The sequence below is a fragment of the Drosophila subpulchrella genome, unplaced genomic scaffold (assembly GCF_014743375.2).
Source record: "Drosophila subpulchrella strain 33 F10 #4 breed RU33 unplaced genomic scaffold, RU_Dsub_v1.1 Primary Assembly Seq391, whole genome shotgun sequence".
In the NCBI taxonomy this organism is placed as follows: Eukaryota; Metazoa; Arthropoda; class Insecta; order Diptera; family Drosophilidae; genus Drosophila; species Drosophila subpulchrella.
Genome location: NW_023665613.1, coordinates 555,001 through 565,000, shown reverse-complemented (window position 1 = coordinate 565,000; position 10,000 = coordinate 555,001). Strand labels below are relative to the sequence as shown.

The window sequence follows — 10,000 nt, the reverse complement described above, 5'->3', positions numbered from 1 at the left end:
GTCTTTGCCAACCAACTATACGGTATTCTCTCTTATAATAAGAGAATACAAGTATATTTTCATTATATGGATATAATGCCATTTATTTTTCAATATCCATATAATTCATTTAGTTTTGTATGTACAAAACAAGTTTTCTTTATAGTATTGACAAAATCATATGTTTACGCATAACATAAGTTTTGACCAATACGAGGAGGGGCCCGCCAACGACCACCTCCCTATAGTAGTTTTTTACCCCACGCACTACTGCGTGCCTGTTTACAGTACTAGTGCCAGCTATCACTAGGTTTATATATCATGTTTCAGTGATATATGGGTAAATTCTACCATTTATTCTTATGTATATGGCATTTCTATGCCATATTTATACAATCCATTCATATCTTAATGTATATTTATTATATTATACATTATTATGCCTTATAGGTATTATACCTATAAGCCATATCCATACGATTCATTCACTAGTGCCGCCCCTCACTAGGTTTATAATTGTTATATCATTGATATACAATTTATTTCTATATATATGGCATTTATATGCCATATCCATACAATGCATTCACATTTCAATGTATATTTACTTGTTATACATTATTATGCCTTATAGGTATTATACCTATAAGCCATATCCATACGATTCACTTATATAAATATATGTATATTTTTCTATACATAATTTTTTTTTACTTTTGTATGGATTTCTATGCATATCCATAGTTTATATGGATATGCTTGGCGTTCTATATAGTATTGACAAATTCATATGCATAACATAAGTTTTGACCAATACGAGGAGGGGCCCGCCAACGACCACCTCCCTATAGTAGTTTTTTACCCCACGCACTATTGCGTGCCTGTTTACAGTACTAGTGCCAGCTATCACTAGGTTTATATATCGTGTTTCAGTGATATATGGGTAAATTCTACCATTTATTCTTATGTATATGGCATTTCTATGCCATATTTATACAATCCATTCATATCTTAATGTATATTTATTATATTATACATTATTATGCCTTATAGGTATTATACCTATAAGCCATATCCATACGATTCATTCACTAGTGCCGCCCCTCACTAGGTTTATAATTGTTATATCATTGATATACAATTTATTTCTATATATATGGCATTTATATGCCATATCCATACAATGCATTCACATTTCAATGTATATTTACTTGTTATACATTATTATGCCTTATAGGTATTATACCTATAAGCCATATCCATACGATTCACTTATATAAATATATGTATATTTTTCTATACATAATTTTTTTTTACTTTTGTATGGATTTCTATGCATATCCATAGTTTATATGGATATGCTTGGCGTTCTATATAGTATTGACAAATTCATATGCATAACATAAGTTTTGACCAATACGAGGAGGGGCCCGCCAACGACCACCTCCCTATAGTAGTTTTTTACCCCACGCACTATTGCGTGCCTGTTTACAGTACTAGTGCCAGCTATCACTAGGTTTATATATCGTGTTTCAGTGATATATGGGTAAATTCTACCATTTATTCTTATGTATATGGCATTTCTATGCCATATTTATACAATCCATTCATATCTTAATGTATATTTATTATATTATACATTATTATGCCTTATAGGTATTATACCTATAAGCCATATCCATACGATTCATTCACTAGTGCCGCCCCTCACTAGGTTTATAATTGTTATATCATTGATATACAATTTATTTCTATATATATGGCATTTATATGCCATATCCATACAATGCATTCACATTTCAATGTATATTTACTTGTTATACATTATTATGCCTTATAGGTATTATACCTATAAGCCATATCCATACGATTCACTTATATAAATATATGTATATTTTTCTATACATAATTTTTTTTTACTTTTGTATGGTTTTCTATGCATATCCATAGTTTATATGGATATGCTTGGCGTTCTATATAGTATTGACAAATTCATATGCATAACATAAGTTTTGACCAATACGAGGAGGGGCCCGCCAACGACCACCTCCCTATAGTAGTTTTTTACCCCACGCACTATTGCGTGCCTGTTTACAGTACTAGTGCCAGCTATCACTAGGTTTATATATCGTGTTTCAGTGATATATGGGTAAATTCTACCATTTATTCTTATGTATATGGCATTTCTATGCCATATTTATACAATCCATTCATATCTTAATGTATATTTATTATATTATACATTATTATGCCTTATAGGTATTATACCTATAAGCCATATCCATACGATTCATTCACTAGTGCCGCCCCTCACTAGGTTTATAATTGTTATATCATTGATATACAATTTATTTCTATATATATGGCATTTATATGCCATATCCATACAATGCATTCACATTTCAATGTATATTTACTTGTTATACATTATTATGCCTTATAGGTATTATACCTATAAGCCATATCCATACGATTCACTTATATAAATATATGTATATTTTTCTATACATAATTTTTTTTTACTTTTGTATGGTTTTCTATGCATATCCATAGTTTATATGGATATGCTTGGCGTTCTATATAGTATTGACAAATTCATATGCATAACATAAGTTTTGACCAATACGAGGAGGGGCCCGCCAACGACCACCTCCCTATAGTAGTTTTTTACCCCACGCACTATTGCGTGCCTGTTTACAGTACTAGTGCCAGCTATCACTAGGTTTATATATCGTGTTTCAGTGATATATGGGTAAATTCTACCATTTATTCTTATGTATATGGCATTTCTATGCCATATTTATACAATCCATTCATATCTTAATGTATATTTATTATATTATACATTATTATGCCTTATAGGTATTATACCTATAAGCCATATCCATACGATTCATTCACTAGTGCCGCCCCTCACTAGGTTTATAATTGTTATATCATTGATATACAATTTATTTCTATATATATGGCATTTATATGCCATATCCATACAATGCATTCACATTTCAATGTATATTTACTTGTTATACATTATTATGCCTTATAGGTATTATACCTATAAGCCATATCCATACGATTCACTTATATAAATATATGTATATTTTTCTATACATAATTTTTTTTTACTTTTGTATGGATTTCTATGCATATCCATAGTTTATATGGATATGCTTGGCGTTCTATATAGTATTGACAAATTCATATGCATAACATAAGTTTTGACCAATACGAGGAGGGGCCCGCCAACGACCACCTCCCTATAGTAGTTTTTTACCCCACGCACTATTGCGTGCCTGTTTACAGTACTAGTGCCAGCTATCACTAGGTTTATATATCGTGTTTCAGTGATATATGGGTAAATTCTACCATTTATTCTTATGTATATGGCATTTCTATGCCATATTTATACAATCCATTCATATCTTAATGTATATTTATTATATTATACATTATTATGCCTTATAGGTATTATACCTATAAGCCATATCCATACGATTCATTCACTAGTGCCGCCCCTCACTAGGTTTATAATTGTTATATCATTGATATACAATTTATTTCTATATATATGGCATTTATATGCCATATCCATACAATGCATTCACATTTCAATGTATATTTACTTGTTATACATTATTATGCCTTATAGGTATTATACCTATAAGCCATATCCATACGATTCACTTATATAAATATATGTATATTTTTCTATACATAATTTTTTTTTACTTTTGTATGGATTTCTATGCATATCCATAGTTTATATGGATATGCTTGGCGTTCTATATAGTATTGACAAATTCATATGCATAACATAAGTTTTGACCAATACGAGGAGGGGCCCGCCAACGACCACCTCCCTATAGTAGTTTTTTACCCCACGCACTATTGCGTGCATGTTTACAGTACTAGTGCCAGCTATCATTAGGTTTATATATCGTGTTTCAGTGATATATGGGTAAATTCTACCATTTATTCTTATGTATGTATATGGCATTTCTATGCCATATTTATATAATTCATTCATATCTTAATTTATATTTATTATATTATACATTATTATGCCTTATAGGTATTATACCTATAAGCCATATCCATACGATTCATATACTAGTGCAGCCCCTCACTAGGTTTATATATCTCATTTTAATTATATATTGGTAAATTCTATTATTTATTCTTGTGTATATGGCACTTATATGCCGCCATATCTATAAAAATGCATTTATATTTCAATGTATATTTTCTATATTATACATTATTATGCCTTAAAAAGTTATTATACCTACCATAAGGCGATATCCATACGATTCATTTATATAAAAGATATATGTATAATTTTCTATACATAATTTTTTTTTATGAATATATGGGTTTCCTAAGCATATCCATATAATACATTTAGTTTTATATGGATTAGATTGGTCTTCTTTATTGTATTGCCAAACTCATATTGATAAAATAAGTTTTGAACAATAAGAGGATCAGCCGCCAACCAACCAACCACTGCTACCATTGGAGGAACATATACTTACTTTTTATATGTCCTCTTACTTGAATGGTCCTCTCTTTACTTGAAAATTTCATTACCATAGGAATCTATTTATACATGGAATATGATTTCCACTACTTTTTCGCGTCACTAATAATTAATATGACGATACAGACTTGCTACCATAACATAAGTCTTGAACAATAATAGGAGCAGCCGCCAACCAACCACCAACCAACCAACCACTGCTACCATTGATAGTAATTTTATATGTCCTCTTTAGTTGAATTTCAATACCATAGGAATATTTATACATGGAATATGTTTTGCCACTACTTTTTCGCGTCACTAATAATATGACGATACAGTCTTGCTACCATAACATAAGTTTTGAACAATAAGAGGAGCAGACACACCAACCAACCAACCGCGCTGCTACCATTATATATACTTATATTTATATAAGTCCTCTTTACTTGAATGGCCTCTTTACTTGAATTTCAATACCATAGGAATATTTATTTATACATGGAATATGTTTTGCCACTACTTTTTCGCGTCACTAATAATATGACGATATAGACTTGCTACCATAACATAAGTTTTGAACAATAAGAGGAGCAGACACCAACCAACCAACCGCTGCTACCATTGAATGAACCATATATACAAACTTTTATATATGTCCTCTTTACTTGAATTTTAATACCATAGGAATATTTATACATGGAATATGTTTGCCACTTTATCATCGCGTCACTAATAAGATGACGATACATTTTGTTTGTTCAATATTTACTTATATATTGATGTTTCCAATTTAGGTCTTTTATATTTCTTCTTCCCTACCTTACACACCACAAACAAAGTGGCGTGCGATGCTGCAAGCAAGCATAATGATTATGCCCGCTTGCAACATCTTTATTATCGAATCATCAAGCAAAGGATAAGCTTCAGTGGATCGCAGTATGGCAGCTGCTCAACCACTTACAACACCTTGCCTGTTACAAAAGTCGTTTACAATTGATTCTAGGCTTTGTCATTGTATTAAATAATGCTTTTATATGTAACTAGCGCGGCATCAGGTGATCAAAGATCCTCCCAATTTACTATGTTACAAATTACATTGGCATCACATCCATTGTCGTTTATAAAGTAAATTATAAACTTTAAATGGTTTAGAAGCCATACAATGCAAATTGCCCCTTATTTATCATTGCAGTCCAGCACGGATACGACCTTAGAGGCGTTCAGGCATAATCCAACGGACGTAGCGTCATACCACTGTTCGCTCGAACAAGTATTGTGCCATTGGTCCGTACCTGCGGTTCCTCTCGTACTACGCAGGAATGCTGTCGCAACAACGTTTTGTCATTAGTAGGGTAAAACTAACCTGTCTCACGACGGTCTAAACCCAGCTCACGTTCCCTTGCATGGGTGAACAATCCAACGCTTGGTGAATTTTGCTTCACAATGATAGGAAGAGCCGACATCGAAGGATCAAAAAGCGACGTCGCTATGAACGCTTGGCCGCCACAAGCCAGTTATCCCTATGGTAACTTTTCTGACACCTCTTGTTAAAAACTCTTTAAACCAAAAGGATCGATAGGCCGAGCTTTTGCTGTCCCTGTGTGTACTGAACACCGAGATCAAGTCAGCATTTGCCCTTTTGCTCTATGTGTGGTTTCTGTCCGCACTGAGCTGGCCTTGGGACACCTCCGTTATTATTTGAGAGATGTACCGCCCCAGTCAAACTCCCTACCTGGCAATGTCCTTGAATTGGATCATACCTGAGTAATTGGAGTTATACCAAATTTTCAAATCAAAAATACATAAATGCACCGTTTTATTAAAGAATTTGTTTGCGATTATATAACAAACTCGTGATACTTTGATCAAGAAGCTTGCATCAAAACCCAATACCATAAGATATAATAAATATATCCGTATAATGGCTAGGAAATGATACACGTTCCATTTAATCAAGTAAGTAAGGAAACAATAAGAGTAGTGGTATTTCATTGGCGATACCAAACCGAAGTCTAATATCTCCCACTTATTCTACACCTCTTATGTCTCCTTACACTGCCAGATTAGAGTCAAGCTCAAAAGGGTCTTCTTTCCCCGCTAATTATTCCAAGCCCGTTCCCTTGGCTGTGGTTTCGCTAGATAGTAGATAGGGACAGTAGGAATCTCGTTAATCCATTCATGCGCGTCACTAATTAGATGACGAGGCATTTGGCTACCTTAAGAGAGTCATAGTTACTCCCGCCGTTGACCCGCGCTTACTTGAATTTCTTCACTTTGACATTCAGAGCACTGGGCAGAAATCACATTGTGTCAACACCCGCTAGGGCCATCACAATGCTTTGTTTTAATTAGACAGTCGGATTCCCCAAGTCCGTGCCAGTTCTGAATTGATTGTTAATTGATAATCGTTATAATTAATAAGAACTAATTGGTTTAACCCAATTAGTATTCTTAAAAATTTTAGCAAGAAAGTTCCACAATTGGCTACGTAACTAAACTATCCGGGGAACAAGTGACCAACATAAATGCCAGACACTCTATTTACCCAGAACGAGCACATAAACCATGTTATTGTTTCCCAATCAAGCCCGACTATCTCAATCTTCAGAGCCAATCCTTATCCCGAAGTTACGGATCTAATTTGCCGACTTCCCTTACCTACATTATTCTATCGACTAGAGACTCTTCACCTTGGAGACCAGCTGCGGATATTGGTACGGCCTGTTGAGAAGTTTGCGTGTCCCCACCATAAATTTTCAAGGTCCGAGGAGAAAATATCGACACAACAGTATATGTCATGCTCTTCTAGCCCATCTACCATATCTCTCTGCGAAAGACTTCCATGGTAGTACGGCTATAAAACAGAAAAGAAAACTCTTCCGATATCTCTCGACGGCTTCTTTATGGTCGTTCCTGTTGCCAGGATGAGCACGAGGCCCATATTTAATAACAAACGGATACTCAACAGGTTACGGAATTGGAACCGTATTCCCTTTCGTTCAAAATTATTCAAGTATATTAATTAGCTTGATTTATATAATATAATTATATTTGTATGGCATTTGTGTTTTACTTGAAAATTTTCGGCTTTCGCCTTGAACTTAGGACCGACTAACTCGTGATCAACCACTGTTCACACGAAACCCTTCTCCACTTCAGTCCTCCAAGGTCTCATTCGATTATTTGCTACTACCACCAAGATCTGTACCAATGGCAGCTCCATGCAGGCTTACGCCAAACACTTCTACGCATACCATTGTACCTTCCTACTCACTAAAGTTTCAAAATTTATATCACAAGTAATATAAATCATCTACTTTAGCGGTAATGTATAGGTATACAACTTAAGCGCCATCCATTTTAAGGGCTAGTTGCTTCGGCAGGTGAGTTGTTACACACTCCTTAGCGGATTTCGACTTCCATGATCACCGTCCTGCTGTTTTAAGCAACCAACGCCTTTCATGGTATCTGCATGAGTTGTTAATTTGGGCACCGTAACATTACGTTTGGTTCATCCCACAGCGCCAGTTCTGCTTACCAAAAGTGGCCCACTGGGCACATTATATCATAACCTTGAACTTCATATCAAGAAAGTTAAGGTTCTTACCCATTTAAAGTTTGAGAATAGGTTAAGATCGTTTCGACCCTAAGGCCTCTAATCATTCGCTTTACCAGATAAGATTATTTTATATAACATTAAAATGCACCAGCTATCCTGAGGGAAACTTCGGAAGGAACCAGCTACTAGATGGTTCGATTGGTCTTTCGCCCCTATACTCAATTCTGACAATCGATTTGCACGTCAGAACTGTTTCGGTCTTCCATCAGGGTTTCCCCTGACTTCAACCTGATCAAGTATAGTTCACCATCTTTCGGGTCACAGCATATATGCTCAAGGTACGTTCCAGTTAGAGGCATAAATAATATAAATATCATTATACATAACTATATAGAACGCCCCGGGATTGTGTTAATTAGCTATAAATAGTTAAAAAACTAATCCCATTATTAGTCAAGTTAATTACGCTATTAGGTTTATATCCCAATAACTTGCACATATGTTAGACTCCTTGGTCCGTGTTTCAAGACGGGTCCCGAAGGTATCCTGAATCTTTCGCATTGTTAATCATACAAGTGCATATAATAAACACAAAAATCAATGATAATTATGCCATTATATAATTCCGAAAAATTAACGCACTGTATTCATATAAATCTATCAGCACTTTATCAAATTAATAACATTTATTCTGTGTTAAAATGCAAGCAAATTAATTTGAATAAACTATAAGTTATATTTTATGATAAATTTTGTATGCTAATAGATTACAATGTCCTTATATGGAAAAAATGCACACTATTATCATAATATTGTTTAAATATTACAATTTTAATGATGAATTTTCCATAACGGATATTCAGGTTCATCGGGCTTAACCTCTAAGCAGTTTCACGTACTGTTTAACTCTCTATTCAGAGTTCTTTTCAACTTTCCCTCACGGTACTTGTTTACTATCGGTCTCATGGTTATATTTAGTTTTAGATGGAGTTTACCACCCACTTAGTGCTGCACTATCAAGCAACACGACTCTTTGGAAACATCATCTAGTAATCATTAACGTTATACGGGCCTGGCACCCTCTATGGGTAAATGGCCTCATTTAAGAAGGACTTAAATCGTTAATTTCTCATACTAGAATATTGACGCTCCATACACTGCATCTCACATTTGCCATATAGACAAAGTGACTTAGTGCTGAACTGATTTCTTTTCGCTCGCCGCTACTAAGAAAATCCTGGTTAGTTTCTTTTCCTCCCCTAATTAATATGCTTAAATTCAGGGGGTAGTCCCATATGAGTTGAGGTTGTGTATAACTTTTTTTGCAATTAATTCTTTATATATAATGATAAAACATTTTATTAAATTCGTTATATATTTTATATATTTGTATGGCATTTGTTTGGTCTAACGAATCAACGAAGAATAATAATATTGTCAACGGCTTTCTATTTACTAATCTTTAATAAGAGACAATTCTAGATAAATTTTTTATGCTAGACATTTCTCAGTATTATTTGATTGAAAAAGAAAATATTTCTCTTCGTTTTTCACATTCAAATTATTTACTAATGTGAGATAATGTTTTTCATATATTTGTTAATATTATGAATAATATAATAATTAAATTATTATTATCCAATAATATACCATATGCTTATAAAATTTCATTATAAAATTTATATAAACAACTTAATTAGCATAGTCTTACAACCCTCAACCATATGTAGTCCAAGCAGCACTATAAAATTAATTAAAGTACATAACAGCATGGACTGCGATATGCGTTCAAAATGTCGATGTTCATGTGTCCTGCAGTTCACACGATGACGCACAGTTTGCTGCGTTCTTCATCGACCCATGAGCCGAGTGATCCACCGCTTAGAGTTTTATATATTGGTTTGGTAATTTTGTCATATATGTTTTTATTGAAAGAAATT

The 10,000-nt window shown here is 33.8% G+C and overlaps 2 non-coding genes across 2 annotated transcripts; both read right to left on the bottom strand.

The window, feature by feature from the left end:
- Positions 1 to 5,398: 5,398 nt before the first annotated feature.
- LOC119562052 lies at positions 5,399 to 9,369 on the bottom strand. Its single transcript, XR_005221641.1, has one exon. It is a non-coding gene; the product is annotated as a large subunit ribosomal RNA (ribosomal RNA).
- Positions 9,370 to 9,770: 401 nt separating this feature from the next.
- Positions 9,771 to 9,949, bottom strand: LOC119562092. The gene has a single exon (XR_005221667.1). It is a non-coding gene; the product is annotated as a 5.8S ribosomal RNA (ribosomal RNA).
- Between the last annotated feature and the right edge of the window lie 51 nt (positions 9,950 to 10,000).